At 43.9% G+C, this 18,435-nt stretch overlaps 1 protein-coding gene across 9 annotated transcripts in view; it reads left to right on the top strand.

Moving 5' to 3' along the window:
* The window catches only part of RALGPS1 (Ral GEF with PH domain and SH3 binding motif 1), a 412,834-nt gene that overhangs the window by 13,378 nt on the left and 381,021 nt on the right, over nt 1-18,435 (top strand). For 7 of the 9 annotated variants that reach the window (XM_075905764.2, XM_075905763.2, XM_075905761.2 and 4 more), the window contains one exon: nt 6,851-6,919. The exons of the other annotated variants lie outside the window; for them this stretch is intronic. The gene's annotated coding sequence lies outside the window, so the exon portion shown is untranslated. The remainder of the gene's footprint in view (nt 1-6,850; nt 6,920-18,435) is intronic. 9 annotated transcript variants of the gene reach the window in all.

Genomic DNA, 18,435 nt, shown 5'->3' on the forward strand with positions numbered 1-18,435 from the left:
AGGCTCACATGATGTTCTTGCAAGCCAGCTAGGAAAATGTGGTCTAGATGAAATTTCTTTAAGATGGGCTCCACATCTTACTGGGCTTCTTACTGTTCCTTTAGCAGGTCCAGAATCTGTGGGTTTTGGGTCCATAGAGCAGTGGTTCCCAACCTGTAGTCCGTGGACCCCTGGTTGTCTGCCATGGTACTGCAGGGGATCCGTGGAAAGCTTAAAAGTAAGGATCAGGCCCATCCTTACTTTTTCTTTTCCTCCCCCAGGGCTCTGTGCCTGGTCAAGCGCAGTGTGCTGTGACAAGAGGTGCCTTCAAGGGCAGTATTTCGGGAGGGTAGTGGGGGCAGCAGCTGCGCACTCCAGAATGTGGCTTGCTTTTCTTCCTGTTCCCTGGACACCAAGGGAGTGAGGGGAAAGTGCTTGCATTCCATGCATGCCTCTCTCACACCAGCCAGGTGAGAGAGATGAGGTATGCACAGAATGCAAGCACTTTCCCCTCACTCCTTTAGAATCCAGGGAACAGGATGAAAAGCCAAGTACATGGCTATCATCCTGATATTCCGCACTTTAACCATATCTTCCATGGATGATGGATGGGCATGGGATGGGAGTTAAGGAAGCAGCGCGGGCCAAGGGGGGTGGTACATGAAATGTTAATAGATTGAAAAGGGGTCCATATGCTCGAAAAAGTTGGGAACCACTGCCATAGAGGAAATGTCTCTGCAGTAGCAGGGGAAAAGATTTTATTTGTTTCCTGATACCAAAATTCAAATGTTAGCCCAGTGTTCCCTTTAATTTTTCCATCCATGTACAGAATAAATGTTATATGCACTGAAGCATATATGGATGTGAACCACCAGTAGAAACACATGCTGCTGACTGTGGGTGCTGTGCGCACACTGCTGATCAGCTAGCCAGCATTTGAATTTCTTCTGGGTGGCTATTCAAGCACTCAGCTTACAGGCAATTCTGAGTGAGACCTATTCTCAACTTCAGTGGGCACATATGAAATAAATGAAATGTCACATAGGAAGGATAGGATACTAGCTAAAGTAACTGTTATGAATCACAAGTGGTGTGCTGCTGCTGTTTTTCAAGATGCCAAATTTCATGTGTTGACTTTTCCCTAGCCTCAGGAAGTTTCTGAGATTTATAGTGGCATGGCAGCATTATCAGTACATAATGCTCATTTCTGACCTTTTTTTTGGGGGGGGGGGGGGGGCCTCTCAGGTGTTTACTAAATTCATGGCTGTAATAGTTGCACATCTCAAAAAGGAATACATATGTTGTCCTATCAGAGACCAGCTCATTATCCATGTCTGATTCACTCTGCATTATGTCAATGGTTTAGATTTGATCCATAAAACAAAACAAAACTCAACTTCAGTACCAACACACAGACTCAGGCTTGTTGGGGCCCTGCCAGATTATGAGTGTCAGTGCAGTTCTGCCAAGAGAGCTATTTCATATAATTCTTTGACGGTCTTTCCCTTCGTGATTTGGGCAAGACTGGATTTGCTAGATCATATAGCCTATTTATTCATGTAGTGCAGTATATGTTCTCATCTTGAGGTCTGGCTCGAGCTGATGTATCGTCCACTTTTTCAATTATTGAGCACCCTAGTGCAAATACAGCCACTCATCTTGCAGTTCCCCAAGGGGCGAAAGGATTGAATCAATATTCATGAAGATGTTTCCTACATCTATCCTCCTTTGAGCATGACAGTTATGGCCAATGCCTCTATAAGAGATTGTGGAGCACAACTAGGAATTTTGGAAGTTCGAAGATTGTGGAGAAATCAAGAAGCTTCCCTTCATATCAGCTTCCTGGAGCTTCAAGTAATTTAAAATTTCATTCAAGAACTATCAGTCGTATCAAAGACACAGCAGTATATATATTCACTGGCAATACCGTCATGGAGTAACAAATGAACATATGAGGAAGTTTTGTTATGAGCTCTCTCAGGAAAGAGTGAAGCTTTGGTAGTTTTGCATCGTTGAGAAAATGATTTCTACAACTACTCAGTGGAGGTGTAGAATTGCTTCACCAGTCAGCATAACAGAGAGTTGTTTTTCTTCTTCTGTCACAAATGGTCCCTGAAAAAATAGCGTATTAAGGTCTGTCTTTGGGGCATTCTGGCATAAGAACATAAGAACGTCCGTACTGGGTCAGACCAAAGGTCCATCTAGCCCAGTATCCTGTCTGCCGACAGTGGCCAGCACCAGGTGCCCCAGAGAGGGTGGACCGAAGACAGTGATCAAGCGATTTGTCTCCTGCCATCTCTCTCCAGCCTCTGACAAACAGAGGCCAAGGACACCATTTTATCCCCTGGCTAATAGCCTTTTATGGACCTAACCTCCATGAATTTATCCAGCTTCTCTTTAAACTCTATTATAGTCCTAGCCTTCACAGCCTCCTCTGGCAAAGAGTTCCACAGGTTGACAACACGCTGTGTGAAGAAGAACTTTCTTTTATTAGTTTTAAACCTGCTACCCATTAATTTCATTTGGTGTCCTCTAGTTCTTCTATTATGGGAACTAATAAATAACTTTTTTTTATCAGCCCTCTCCACACCACTCATGATTTTATAGACCTCTATCATATCCCCCCTCAGTCTCCTCTTTTCTAAACTGAAAAGTCCCAGTCGCTTTAACCTCTCCTCATATGGGACCCGTTCCAAACCCCTAATCATTTTAGTTGCCCTTTTCTGAACCCTTTCCAAGGCCAAAATATCTTTTTTGAGGTGAGGAGACCACAGTATTCAAGCTGTGGGCGTACCATAGTTTTATACAGGGGCAGTAAGATATTCTGTGTCTTATTTTCTATCCCTTTCTTAATAATTCCTAGCATCCTATTTGCCTTTTTGACCGCCGCCACACACTGTGTGGAAGTTTTCAGAGAACTGTCCACGATAACTCCCAAGATCTCTTTCCTGATTTGTCATAGCCAAATTAGCTCCCATCATACTGTACCTATAGTTGGGGTTATTTTTTCCAATGTGCATTACTTGACACTTATCCACATTAAATTTCATTTGCCATTTTGTTGCCCAGTCACTCAGTTTGGTGAGATCTTTTTGGAGTCCCTCACAGTCTGCTTCTGTCTTGGCTATCCTAAACAGTTTGGTATCATCCGCAAACTTTACCACCTCACTGCTTACCCCTTTCTCCAGATCATTTATGAATAAGTTGAAAAGGATTGGTCCCAGGAGTGACTGTTGGGGGACACCACTAGTTACCCCTCTCCATTCTGAAAATTTAGACTTACCAGTCTGTAATTGCCAGGATCGCCTCTAGAGCCCTTTTTAAATATTGGTGTCACATTGGCTACCTTTCAGTCATTAGATACGGAAGCCGATTTAAAGGGTAACGACGACATTGGCACCAGTCGGTGCTATGGTGCCTAACAACCATGCAGCATCGCTGAGCGTGGCACTGCATCCATCCACAGGTGGCGCTGAGACCCTGGCACCGACAAATCCCCTGCACCGAAGACGCTCCTGTTCACTAGGTTTTTCGCCAGCACCATCTCCTCCTCCGCCGTCACCGCGTTCTCCATGTTACCCCAGTAGCTGTCATAGGTCTTCGTATTCTCCAAAAAGATTACCGTCATACTCTGACCACAGGAGACATCATCATTAAAGATCCAGGTCTCACAGGTGATCTTGCTGTGTCTGTGCGTCCTCCAGGCGCTCGCCAATTCCGGTTCCCCCTACTCCAACAGGGCGAACTACATCCCCTCCTCAACTTCCCTCAGAACTGGAATATACCCATCTTGAGCAGCGCCCACCAGAGGTGTCTCCTGTTGACTCTTCTTCCCCAGATGGAGCTGTTATCCCTGGGGACGTCTCTCCACCAGATGACCTTCGACAGTTTCAGAAGCTTTTTAAACATGTCGCAGTCAGCCAGGAAATACCATTGGAGGAAGTGAAAGACAAGCAACATCATCTTTTCAAAAATCTTCAACTACAGCACAGATCAAGACTGGCTATTCCCTTGAATGAGGCCATCCTAGAGGTTGCTGAGAAAATTTGACACACGCCGGCATTGGCACCACCAATCAACAAGAAAGCTGATAGAAAATACTTGTTCCCCCCCTTCTCCTCAAGGGAATGGAATTCCTCTTCACCCATCCCCAGCCCGACTCCTTAGTTGTGACTGCGCAGCCCTCTAGATAGCCATGGATGTGGCAGATACAGCAGCCAGATCTACTGCCACTGCAGTGGTCATGCGAAGGGCGTCTTACCTTCAGGCAGCGGGAGTCCCCAAAGAACTATAAAATAAGGTTGAGGATTTGCCATTTGAGAGAGAAAAGCTGTTTGCTGAGAAGACCGACATCGTATTGCACTCCTCAAAACATTGCCGCACAACTCTTAGGACATTGGGTATGTATACCCCTCCGTTTAGAAGGCGACGATACACTCCATACCAGCGAAGATATGACTACACATATGTTAGACAGCAGTTGCAGCAGCAACAACAAAGAAATTTTGACCACCAGCGCTCGCGGCAAAGACCTCAATGACGTCGAAATGTTGGCAATTCTATGCAGACCACATCAAATAACAAACAGCAGGTTTGATGCCTTGGTCGGGGGCATGCAAACAGTTCTCTACAGCAACAATGATCACCATACCCTAATTTTCCACCAACGTCTGAAATCATTTTACCATCAATGAGCCAAAATCACTATGGACAAATGGGTGATGGAAATTGTTCGATCAGGTTACACCATCCCCTTCATCACCATTCATCCTACCGCTCCTCCAACCCCGTCCCTTTTCAGGGATCCATCTCACTAGTCCCTGCTATGCATCGTGGTCAACCATCTGCTCTCACTAGGGGGCAATAAAACCAGTCCTGAGTGAATTCAAGGGCAAAGGGTTTTACTTTCACTAGTTCCTCACTGAGGAAAAAGTCAGGAGTATGGCGACCGATACTAGACCTCTGCTATTTGAACAAGTTCCTATGAAAACAACGATTCAGGGGGATCACACTAGCTGCTATAATTCCCGCATTAGATCGCGACGACTGGTTTGCTGCCCTCGACCTCCAGGATGCCTTCTTTCATGTTTCAATGCATCCGGCACACAGACGATTCCTACGATTTGTTGTCGGCACGGACTATTACTAGTACAAAGTCCTGCCATTTGGCCTCTCGTCTGCCCCCAGGGTATTCTCAAAAATCCTGGCGGTAGTTGCAGCCTATCTACATCAATGCGAAATTATTATAGTCCCATACCAGGACGATTGTTTACTCAAGGGCCGCACTGCTATTGAAATACTCGATATGATTCGCATCACCAGACAATCCTTTCTACCCTCGGACTTCTCGTCAATGAATAAAAGTCAATTTAGCAACCGAATCAAGAACTGGAATTTATAGGATCTCAGCTGGATTCAATAACAGCCAGGGCATACTTACCTCTGCAGAGATTCGAGGCTATCCAAGAACTCATTCAGATCATCTAAGGCAGCCCCATTGTCCAGGTCATCACTTGCCTGAGACTCATGGGTCACATGGCCACCACCACTTATGTGGTATGTTACACCAGGCTACACTTCCGTGTCCTTCAGTATTGGCTGACACTAGTGTACAATTGCACCAGACACGATCTTCACAGATTGGTAACTCCACCACAATCCGTCCTTCAATCACTTCTCTGGTGGGCAAGTCATAAGAACCTACTTTCTGGGGTACTGTTTTGTCAACAGCAACCCCAGTACCATATCACAACTGATGCTTATTGGATAGTCGATTAGTCGTTTAGTCTTTTACATCCTTAGTGGCAACGGGGTTTGTTGCAGATGTAGGTTCTTGGGAGATGTACCTGAGGGGTGATATGTGGCTGCTGGAAAAGATTTGTTTCAGATTGGTGGGGAGGGGTTGTCTGTAGGGGAGGGTGACCTGTCTCCCAAGGCCTGTGGGAGTGAGGGATCATTTTCCAGTGTAGGTTGTAGTGATAGATTTGTGCTATAGTGAGCTGACTCCATGAACCTTTTATCCTTCTCTTCTGCATGTTGAAAAGTCAGCCTCATGTGTAATGACTTGCTCTGGTTGAAGAATTCATAATTTTTTTAACTTCATACAAGGCAGCCATAAAAGCAGCACGAAGGCTTTATGTAATGTACATGAAGATCTCACCTCACTGAAAATCACATGTCTTTAATCCCTAAGAATGAATCATTCCTCAGTTAATTGTGAAAAAAGAAACACTAGCTGAAAAGTACTTCTCTTGATGATTAAATAACCGTGCTCCTCTTCCGTGTATATATTTTGTTGCATATAAGAATCAAAAGGAAAATCTGACCTTATAAAAGTGTTAAGTGAAAAATCTTTGCAGTTGATTTCAGTTGCCTCTGTATCATATGTGATGTGCTGTACTTCTTTGGGAAGGCCAAAAGAGGTTGAGCTGCTTCCCAAATTTTTACATTGGCAGAACATGTATTCCTGCTCTCAGACTCTTTTTTAGAATGTGTTCTAAATAGTACCTGTCATGAAAAATATAGGAAGTTTGAAGTAAAATAGATTAACATTAAGATAAAAATAATAAATCCCATTAGATAATATGTTCTGAAATCTAGTATTAGATTTTTTAATACTCCAGTAATATGAAAGAGTTGTAAATTCCCAGTAGTGAATTTTATATCATATAAAAATTCCGGTATAAGCAGTATAGAATTTAAGATAGAAAACTTGGCTATCTGAGATTTGTATTGTGTAAGGAATAATCTGTTTTCAAAGATAATAGATTTTAAATACCATTAAGAACTAAGTCTGCAGAAGAGTGTGATTGTGCATGTGTAAATTTGAAAAAGTACTTTTATTTGAAATGTACCTTTATTTGACTTTCAGAAATTACATGTTGCAATGCCACTCTTGTTTTTGAATACCTGGATTTAAATTTGGAGACATATAATATGGGTAAGTTAGTCTAATTTTATTTTTCTTTAAAAAGTTTCCATTTAGCTTTCAGGGATTTATCACTTTAACACTTAATTTCTAGGCGTGCAGCTTCCAGGAGCTAAGAGGTTAACAACCCCAGTCCCCCTGCTACAGGCTCTGCCTCCTGCAGGAGGTGGGGCTGGGGCTGCTCTGCAGATTGGGGTGGTGCAGACAGTCACATGTTGAAGCCATCTCTGTGGGGCTCTATGGCCTGGGCTAAGGCATGGCTGCTCCCTCAGGGCAGGTAAACCCTTCCCCAGCGCTCCGCTACACCTGGCTGGGAGCTGGAGCCCACCCTGGACAGTCCTTAGTTCTGCCTGCCCCAGTTCTGGAGCATAAGGCTACAGGTGAGGGGCGAGCTCCTGCCAAAGTGCTGGGCTGGGCAGGGAAGTGACTCTGCCCTCCCAGCCCTTTCTCGCTCCAGCGCTGCTCCTAGGGGGCTGCGAATCCCAGTGCTGCTGCCCTGTAGGTGTGTTCACTGGGGACACAGGGATGTGGGGGCAGAAGGGGAGTGAAGGAGGATGTGGCACACACTTGAGGCTACAGAGAGAGATTAATGAAGCTGCTAAAATGTAAGTAGGACTATTATTGACTTTAAAAAGAATCAATGGCACGCACACCCATAAATAGAAGTGAAATCACGAGTGTCATGCGCACCTATGTACAATGCGCACCCTGACTTTAGAATCTTAGCATAATGAAAAAACTGAACTCCTATGTACAATGCGCACCCCATTGTACAGGAAAATGGGAGGTAACCTGTTTCTGAAGTCCAGAATTTCTTGGTCTCTGCCTGGGTGCTGTGGGCAGCAACACAGCCTGCCCTGCTGAGCTAGGAGCTGACCCACCAGCACCAAGCCCAGCCTTGCCCGCTTCCCGGCTGCAGGAGAGCAGGAGGGAGGGACATGCTGCTCCTACCTGCAGGCTTGCCCGGGAAATGCGCATGCAGCGGATAGCTGCCTGTGCGCCGTGCTGAGCTCGCACCTGCCGCAGGGACCTGGAGGTGGCCCCAGGTTGCAGGAGAGCGGGAGGGAAGAACTTGCTGCTCCTACTTGCAGGCTTGCTTGGGAAACATGTGCGCAGCGGACAGCTGCCTGTGTGCCGCGCTGAGCTCGTGCCTGCTGCGGGGACCCCTGAGGACTCCCAGGCACAGCCTGAAGGAGAACTAGGCAGGCAGCAAGCCAGGGCGCTGCAGTGGGAAAGTTTCTGTGTGGAGGGGAGGGGGAGCTTAAAACTTTAAAAAATTGCTCCTATGTATAATGCGCACCCTGGCTTTGAGCCTAAAAAAACGGGGGGAAAAGTGCACATTATACTCTCGATTTTACGGTAAGTTAAATCTTGGCTTGCCACTTGTGAAATATTGCTGACCCCTGATCTAGATGATGCTTGGTCCTGCCATGAGGGCAGACGACTGGAGTTGAAGACCTCTTGAGGTCCCTTACAGTTCTAGTATTCTGTGATTCTATTTTTTTTTTTTCTACATGCTAAACTGCTTTATCATTTCTGAAAAAATACTTGACCATGTAAAACTAATAAAAATCAGGATTGTCAGGTGAGTTAAAAGATTAATTATTATTGTTTAACAGCATGATAAATAATAGAATACCATTTATTTAAATATTTTAGATTTTTCTACCTTCTAAAATATACTTATTTAACTTATAACATGAAATACAAAGTGTACAGTGCTCACTTTATATTTATTTTTTATTAGAAATACTTGCACTGTAAAAAACAATAGTAATAGTATTTTTCAGTTCACCTAATACAGGTTGAACCTCTGTGGTCCAGGACTCTCTGGTTCAGCAACATCCGTGGTCCAACAGGACCACAGATGTTAAGGGACTAGAGGCCCAGTGGCAGAGGTTGCTGGCAGCTCGGAGTGGAGCCAGCCGGTGGGGCTAGCAGTTGATGGAAACCAGTAGCACATACTATGCAGAATTACCAGACACCTTTATTTACGGTACACGTACTTAGCTACGATAATTATTTAGCATATGTCTCTCAAATATTTTTTTTTAACTTATGCTCTTCGATTATTTTGTCACTAGATGGTGCTCTTGTACAAGTCACCAAGTTTCAGGGGGTAGCCGCGAAAGTCTGTACAGGATAAATTTAAAAAACAAATATTCTGGTAGTACTTTAAAGATTAACAAAACATGTAGATGGTATCATGAGATTCTACATAGACAAAGAACCATTGTTGCCTTCATTGTTTGGTAGGTTGATAATGACCCAGCCATTCAGTATCTTTATTCAAACCGTAGGTGTGAGAATCGAACTTGACAGAGCCAAAAAAGTATCCAGACGTGAACTACTTCAAGACAGACCCAAAAGAGAAAATAACTAAATTCCGCTTGTCAATACCTACAGTCCACAACTCAAACCCTTCCAACGCATTATCCACAACCTACAACCTCTCTTGGAAAATGATCCCTCACTCTGAGGCTTTGGGGGAAAGTCCTATTTTCGCTTACAGTAACCATGCTACACAGCTACATCATAAACATCCAGGAACCCAGCCCTGCAATCAGCCACGGTACCAACTCTGTCCACATATCTATACAAGTGAATTCATTACTGGAGCCCACAACATAAACCACCACATCAAAGGCTCATTTAACTGCACATCCAGTAATTTAATCTATGTCATCAAATGCCAGCAGTGCCCCACTACAATATATATTGAACAAACTGGATGGTCCTTACGGGAAAGAATTAATGGGCACAACTCAGATATCGGTTAAGGGAACATACAAAAACCTGTTGAGGAACCCTTTAATCTTCCTGGGCATGCATTAACAGATCTTCAAGTAGCTGTTTTGTTACAGAGCAATTCCACAAGCCAAATACACAGGGAAGGACTGGAACTACATTTCATTCACAAGTTCGATTCTCAAACCTATGATTTGAATAAAGATACTGGCTGGGTCATTATCAACCTACCAAACAATGACGTCGACAATGTTTTTTTGTCTATGTAGAATCTCATGATACCATCTATATGTTTTCAAGTATCAGAGGGGTAGCCGTGTTAGTCTGAATCTGCAAAAGCGGCAAGGAGTCCTGTGGCACCTTATAGACTAACCGAAGTGTTGGAGCATAAGCTTTCGTGGGCAAAGACCCACTTCGTCAGATGCATGTCATGTTTTGTTAATCTTTAAGTGCTACCAGACTATTTGTTGTTTGCTAATTAATTATCTTTATCTGTCTGTTTTGACTATCCAGTCTTAGGTACTTATAGACTATTTGTTTTTCCTATTACATTCCAGCTCAGCTTTCCCCTTGATATTTTTTTATCCACTGCCTATTGTCCCCACCCTCATTTTTTCCTCTTCTACCCCTGCTCCCTTCTCCCTTATTTATTTTTGTCCTGGACATCCAACACTCTGGTCATCTGAAGAAGTGGGCTGTGCCTATGAAAGCTCATGATGCCATCTACATGTTTTGTTAGTCTATAAAGTGCTACCAGACTATTTTTGTATTTTAAGTAACCAAGTATTTATCAACATGCTCTATAGACTTGGCGGTGGAAGCCTCATTGTTAATATGCAGAGTCCACTTACAGAGAAGAGCTCTGTGTGTCTTAGAAGGTTATCTCTCTCTCTAGCAGAAGTTGTTCTAATAGAAAGTATTACCTCTCCTATTTTGCTGCTGTAATATCGTGGGGCTTTACATGGCTATAACTACACTGTATACTGCACCCCATCATTTGTTTGGTAGGATCTTCAGTGATACAAATGCAAGTTCATTATTCTGTACTGACTTAGAATCATAGAACCATAGCATTACAAAGGACCGCAGGGGCAATATAGTCAAACACTCTGTCAAGATGCAGGATTTGTTGCATCTAAACCATCCATGCCAGGCAATCCAGCCTACTTTTGAAAACCTTCCATGACATTGCTAAGCTGTTCTTACAGTTAAGAAGTTTTTCTTTAGATTTAATAATAGTGCTACTGTGCTGTAGTTTGAATCCATTGTGTCTTGTCCTACACTCTGTGGCAAATGAGAACACAACTTTTTTTATGACAGTCTTTTAAATATTTGAAGACTACTATGATGTTTCTCTCTTAATCTCCCTTTTCGAAACTAAATATACCCAGTTCCTTCAGTTTTTGCTCATCTGGCTTATGATCCATCCCTTTGATCATCTTTGTTACTCAGCTCTGCATCCTTTCCATTTTCTCTACCTCCTTTCTATACGTTGACCAAAATTGGACATGATATTCCCGCTGAGGCGTAACCAGCATTACACAGAATAGTTCTATCATCTCTCGTAATTAGCATGCTCTGCCTGGGTTAATGCAACCTATAATTACATTTCCTTTTTTTTTGTAATAGTATCACACTGTTGACTCGTGTTGAGGTTGTGATTTATCTCAATTCCCATATTTTTGCCAGTTGTTCAGCTAGCGAGCCAGTTATCCCCAATTCTGTATTTGTAAAGTTGGTTTTCCTTCCCTAAGTGCAGCACTTTAAATTTGTGTTTGCTGAATTTCATTGTTGTCTATAGCCCCATTTGCCAATTTATCAAGATCCCTTCAAATTTTAGCTCTGTCATCCACAGTGTTTGCAATGCCTCTACCCCCGATTTGTGTCATCTTCAAATTTGAGCACTATGCTGTCTATTCCCATATCTAGGTCATTAATAAAGATGTCATAGTGAGTCACAAGCTAAGTATGAATCAACAGTAGCTACATCTAGACTGCAGGCTTCTTTCAGAAGAAGCTTTTCCGGAAGAGGTCTTCCAAAAAAAACTTCTTCCAAAAGAGAGCGTCCACACTGCCAAAGCACATCAAAAAAGTGATCTGCTTTTTCAGAAGATAGCAGCCACACAGAATGGACACTACTTCACATTTAAGCTGTGGTTACTATGGACGGAGTGGCCACCAGGGGACCTGTGCTTTTTCCTCTTTTCTCTTCTTTCGAAAGAACTCCCTCTTCCCCATCCACACACACCTTTTTCCGAAAGAGATCTTTCAGAAAAAGGCTTCTTCCTCATAGAAAGAGATTTACCAATGTTGGAAAAACCCCTCTGTTCTTTCGATTTTCTTCCGAAAAAACGCGATTGTAGTGTGGATGTAAGTGAAGATTTTTCAGAAAAACTACCTTTTTTCCGAAAAAAACCCAACCCTTTGTAGTGTAGACATACCCAGTGTAACACTATTGCAAAAAAAGTGAACATCATTCTGGGGTTTATTAATAGGAGCATTGTAAGTATGACACGAGAAGTAATTCTTCTGCTCTACTCCATGCTAATTAGGCCTAAGCTGCATTATGTCCATTTCTGGATGCCACATTTCAGGAAAAATGTGAAGAAATTGGAGAAAGTCCAGGGAACAGCAACAATAACACTTTTAAAAAGTCTAAAAAGCATGACCTTTGAGGAAAGACTGAAAAAATTGTGTTTGTTTAGCCTGGAGAAGAGAAGACTGAGAGGGGACATGATAGCAGTTTTCAAGTACCTAAAAAGGTGTTACAGGGAGGAGGGAGAAAAATATTCTTATAACCTCTGAGAATAGGACAAAAAACAACGGACTTATGTTTCAGTAAGGGAAATTAGAAAAAACTTCCTAACCGTCAGAGCAGTTAAGCACTGAAATAAATTGCCTAGGGAGGTTGTGGAACCGCCATCTTTGGAGATTTTTCAGAACAGGTTAGATAGGACCATCCCTGACAGATGTTTACCATGAATGCAGGGCACTGTACTAGATGACCTCTTGAAATCTCTTCTAGTCCTATGATTCAGTTTAAATTGACCCCTTCCTAAAATGTCCATTGCATTCCCTCATCCACCAAACCAGTTATTCTGTCCAAAAAGGAAATCAAGCTAGTTTGACATGATTTGTTCTTAGTAAATCTATACTGAATGTTGGTGATTACTCCTTTGTACTTGTTATTCATAAATAGATTTTTTTTAATATATTGCTCCTGTAGTTTCCCAGATGTCCAAGTCATGGTTGTATATAGTTCCCTGGCTCTTCCTTTGCCCCCTTTTTAAATATTGGCAATATGTTTTCCAGAACTTCTCTGGTAATACATGAGTCTGCAAATATTCTTGTCACTGACTCTGAAATGTCTTCAGCTAATTCCTTGAGTACCCAGCCTTGCTCGCTGGACCCCTGGACAAATTGGGGCAAGGCCCAAGTCTGCACTCCTTGAAAGGGCGGGAACTTGGGTGGAAGGGGCAGGGACAGCCAGCTCTTACCCTGCCAGAACTCTGGTACCCCCAGCTGTCAGTACTGCCTGGAGTTCTGTTGATGATTTAAAGGGCCCACAGTTCAGTAGTAGCTGCAGCGGATGGGATTCCCCGGCCCTTTTGAATCACCAGGCCCCTGGGCAGTTGCTCCCTTTCCCTCACTATCCAGTCACGTATAATTTCGCTAGTTATCCAGTCACGTATAATTTTTTGTGAGAATACTGAAACAAAGTAGGCACTGAGCAATTCTGCCTTCCTGTTATCTTATGTTACCAGCTTACCTTCTCCACTGAGCAGCAGACCATGCCGTCTCTGATACTTCTTTTTTGTCTGACATTTTTAGAATCCCTTCTCATTGTCTCTAACATTTCTTGCTAGCTGTAACTCATTCTTTGCCTTGGCTTTCATGACTTTTTTTTCCCCCACGTGCTTGCTCTATTCCTGTGTGTATTTTCTTCGTGATGGGCCCTTCCTTCCCTTTCCTGTATGTAGCCTTTTTTATTTTTAGATTGCTAAAAAGCTCTTTTGCAGCCACATTGGCCTCCTGTGGCTTTTCTTATTGTTCCTCTACATAGGAATAGCTTTTGAGCCTGTAACATTATGGCTGTGTCTACACTGGGCCACTTATTCCGGAAAATCAGCCGATTTTCCGGAATAAGCTGCGAGCTGTCTACACTGGCCCTTGAATTTCCGGAAAAGCAACGATGCTCTACTGTACAAAATCAGCCGCTATTCCGGAAAAACTATTCTGCTCCTGCTCGGGCATAAGTCCTTATTCCGGAACACTGTTCCGGAAAAGGGCCAGTGTAGACAGCCCAGTAGTCTTTTCCGGAAAAAAGCCCCGATCGCGAAAATGACGCTCGGGGCTCTTTTCCGGAAAAGCGCGTCTACATTGGCCACAGACGCTTTTCCGGAAAAGCAGCCTGCCAATGTAGACGCTCCTTTTCCGGAAATAATTATAACGAAAACTATTCTGTTTTAAGCACTTCCAGAAATTCATGCCAGTGTAGACACAGCCTATATGTTTTAGGAACTGCCATTGCCTTTTGACTCCTTTTCTTTCTAATTGGTGTTTCCAGGGGACCTTGCCTACTTTCTCTGAATTGGTTGAAAATTTGCCTTTCTGAAGTCCAGTGTCTTTGTTTTGTTGTTCTCATGTCTTCCTTTCCTTAGGATCTAAATTTCTATTAGCACATGCTTAAAGTTAAGATTTTTTCCTGGTTATTTTTAGTAAAAGTCACAGACGGGTCACAGGTAACTAAAAAACCACAGAATTCTGTAACCTACCTGTGATTTTTACTAAAAACAACTGGAAAAAAAAGTGTAAGGGTGAGTGTGGGGTGGTGTTGAACAGTGGCTCTGAGGTCTCCTAAGTCCCTCTTGGTGTCTCAGAGATATGGGGTTTTCCAACTGCTCACTGTGACTGAGTGCGCCAGGGTACCCCTGCTGCCCATGACAGCTTAGTGTTGTGAGGGTCACCCATACAGGACTTCTAGGTCCCATAGCTGGCAGCTGCAAGGTTCCCTCAACAGCTGCTGCAGTTGAGAACTCTGGGGTTCCCCAATCATCTTTGATGTCAGAGTGCTCTGGGGCTGCTGCCAGCTCCAGTGCCATTACCCTGGGGCTGAAGAGGCAAATATTACAGAGGTATCTGGTAGGAATGTCTGTTAGCATCGGTAGTACATAATTAACTAATAAATCTAGGCTTATCCATTAATCTTATTGACTACACCTCTCTCCCCTTAAACCCCCCCCCCTCCGCTGCCTCTGTATTAGAAGTAGCAAAGGGCTGGGGGAGGGGGAGCCAGTGCCGTGGGGAGCTGGCTTTCAAGCCAGCTCCCCGCAGGTATCAGCTCACATGAGGTGCTCTCTCCCTCTTCCCCCCCCCCCCCCCCCAGCGCTACTGCTTCTCTATCTGAGGCAGCAGTGTGGGGTAGGGATAGGGACAGATGGGAGCTGATACACGTGGGGAACCGGCTCCACGGAGCAAACTGTATAAACTGTGTTTACATAGACCTACCCAGGGTCTCTTCCCCGTTTCAACTAGCTTTAAGCGAAGCATTCCTTCAGATCCTGCTTACATCATTACTTGTTGAGTTTTTGGCTAGCTGTTCTTCAATTTTTTTTAGCCTTTCTGATTATGTTTTTATACTTCATTTGCAAGAGGTGCCTTTCTATTTTCCTCACTAGGATTTAACTTCCACTTTTTAAGAGGGTTTTTGCCTTTGCTTCATTTACATTGCTGTTTAGCCACGGTGGTACTTTTTTAATTACTATGTTTTTTTTAAATTTGGGGTATACATTTTAAGCTTAGCTTCTGTTTTGGTATCTTTAGAAAGTTTCTGTGCAGCTTGTGAAATTTCACTTTTTGTGTTGTACCTTTTAATTTCTGTTTAAGTAAGCACCTCATTTTTGGGTAGTTCCCTTTTCTGAAATTAAACGCTACAGTGTTGGGCTTGTGTGGTGTTTTCCCTACCACAGGCATGTTACATTTAATTACATTATGGCCACTGTTACCAAGTAGTCTAGCTATATTAACTTCTTGGACCAGATCCTGAACTTCACTGAGGACTAAATGAAGAATTGCCTCTCCTCTTCTGGGTTGCAAGACTAGCTGCTCCAAGAAGCAGTCATTTAAGGTGTCAAGAAACTCTATCTCTGCATCCTGTCCTGAAGTGACATGTACTAAGTCAATATAGGGATAGTTGAAATCCTGCATTATGATTGAGTTTTTTATTTTAATAGCCTCTCTAATCATTTTTCATTCATTAGCAACATCCTGGTTGAGTGGTCAGTAATATATTTCTAGTGCTATATTCTTACTATTTTTGAATAGAATTGCTATCCATAGAGGTTTTATGATACAGTCTGATTCACTTAAGATTTTTATTTAATTTGATTTTATGCTTTCTTTCATATATGGTGCTTTTGCCCCACCAACAGGATCTGTTCTGTCCTCATGATACAGTTTGTATCCTAATATTACTGTGTCCCCTTAATTATCCTCATTCCACCATGTTTCTGTGATACCCGTTATATCAGTATTCTCATTTCATGTGAGGCACTATAGTTCACCCATTGTATTATTCAGACTTCTACAATTGGTATATGAACATTTTAAAAATGTGTCACTTTTTAGCTGTCTGACATTACATGATGTTTTTTAATGGGAATTTTTTCCACTTGACTCTCATTAGATCCTACCCATATTTTATCCTCTTCCATTCTCCTTTTCTTAATCTCCATTAATAGATCTTCTCCTAAAGGATGTCTTTGTCAGAACTACCTGCTCTTCTGCTTCTGTTGTCTTTCCCCATAGCCCTTAGTTTAAAAACGGCTCATCAACCTTTTTAATTTTAGGTGCTTGGAATCTGGTTCCATTTTGGTTCAGGTGGAGCTCATCCTTCCTCTATGTTCTTATGATCCTCCTTATTAAGAAGGAGGCTGTTGACAATAGTGTTCTGTGTAGAGGCCTTATTTCTTAGGAATGCTTTGACCCTTGGAGTCTAAAGAACACTGAATTGTTGACTTTCCGGGGACACAGGAGAGCTTGTTTGAGTGGACATTAATAGAGCACTGAGACAGTTAGGATGGGATTTGTCAGTGCAATGGTTCTCAAAGTGCAGTCGGCAGACCACTAGTGGTCTGCAGCCATCTCCCAGGTGGTCCCTCCTCCATACCCTGCGCAACATGGGACATGGCAGGCTCTCATTGGGGCTTGTCCATGGCCCCGTGCCTCGGGCAAGGCTTATCATAGAATCATAGAACCGGAAGAGACCTCAGAAGGCCATCAAGGCCCAAGGCAGGACCAATCCCAATTAAATCAACCCAGCCAGGGCTTTGTCAAGCCGAGACTTAAACACCTCTAGAGATGGAGACTCCACTACTTCCCTAGGTAACCCGTTCCAGTGTTTCACCACCCTCCTAGTGAAATAGTTTTTCCTAATATCCAACCTGGACCTTTCTCACTGCAACTTGAGACCATTGTTCCTTGTTCTTCCATCCATGACTACAGTGAACAGCCTTTCTCCATCCTCTTTGGAACCTCCCTTAGGGAAGTTGAAGGCTACTATAAAATCCCCCCTCACTCTTCTCTTCTGCTGACTAAATAGACCCAACTCCCTCAGCGTCTTGTTGTAGGTCATATGCTCCAGCCCCCTAATCATTTTGGTCACCCTCCGCTGGACCCTCTCCAGGGCATCCACATTCTTCCTGTAATTGGGGGACCCAGAACTGGACACAGTACTCCAGATGTGGCCTCACCAGAGCCTAATAAAGAGGCTCACTCCACCTCATCCTTTGTGCTCACAATCTGGAGCAGCAGCAGACTTGAGCCTCTTGTCACCTCCTCATGCCTCCAGTTACCATGTCTCTAGGAGTCGGCCTAGACGTGGGATTCTCTAGCAAGGAGCTGCTGACCCTGAGTTTCCCTCTGCATCGTGCCTGCCGTGATGGGACCTGCCCATCCTGTGCACGCACTGCAGGGTGTTCCCCACTCCGACCTGGCCATTGATCCATTGGGCCATGCACTTTGAGAAGGTGCGGCCCAACCCAGGGAGAGGGTGATGCACTGTGGGACCCTTGCACTCACACGGTGCCGCTGTGCATGAGGTGGGGGAGAGGCAGGACCTGCCGCGCGGCAGGGGTCTCAGTACTGTCCGTAGCTGCTGGGGAGGGCCAGGGCCTGGGCTGTGGGGAGGGGGCATGCCTGCAGGAGACTGTGGGATGCAGTGGGCTTTCAGGAGGCTTGTCCACGTCCCTCTGACAGAGCCAGGAGCCACCTTGGCTTCCTGCCATCGCCTCCGCCTTCTCCAGTCCCTGCTTGTTTGGCTGCAGCTGAGCAAAAGGACATGTAATATGGCAGTGGCCGTGTTTGATCTGATTGGCTCCCCATCCAGGGTATTCACAGTTGCAATTAGTAAAGCATCCACAGATGATAGAGCTCAGTGGCAAGAGAGTGGCTCGAAATGAAACCTGAAAGGTGGTTCCAGTGACAGGCAGCAGTTCTTGGGGGCTGGTGGGAGAAGACTTAGTTGATCACACAGTTCAGCATGGGAGGGAGACAATGGAGAAATTGGAGACCATAGGCTAGTAGGAGGTTAAATGTTTTTAAAGGCATCTCCAAGGCTGGAACTATTATGCTGATGTCCACAAGACAGCTAAAAAACATTCTGCAAAGTCAGGAGACTTGTTTGTGGAGGCGTCACATAGACTTCTCTGAAAACAATTCTAATTTTTCAATGGGCTTTCTTCACCTCCCCCACTATTCCCTCCTAGCGGGAAGCTGAGCTC

This window comes from Pelodiscus sinensis, chromosome 23 (assembly GCF_052426305.1).
Source record: "Pelodiscus sinensis isolate ZL-2025 chromosome 23, ASM5242630v1, whole genome shotgun sequence".
Classification (NCBI taxonomy): domain Eukaryota; kingdom Metazoa; phylum Chordata; order Testudines; family Trionychidae; genus Pelodiscus; species Pelodiscus sinensis.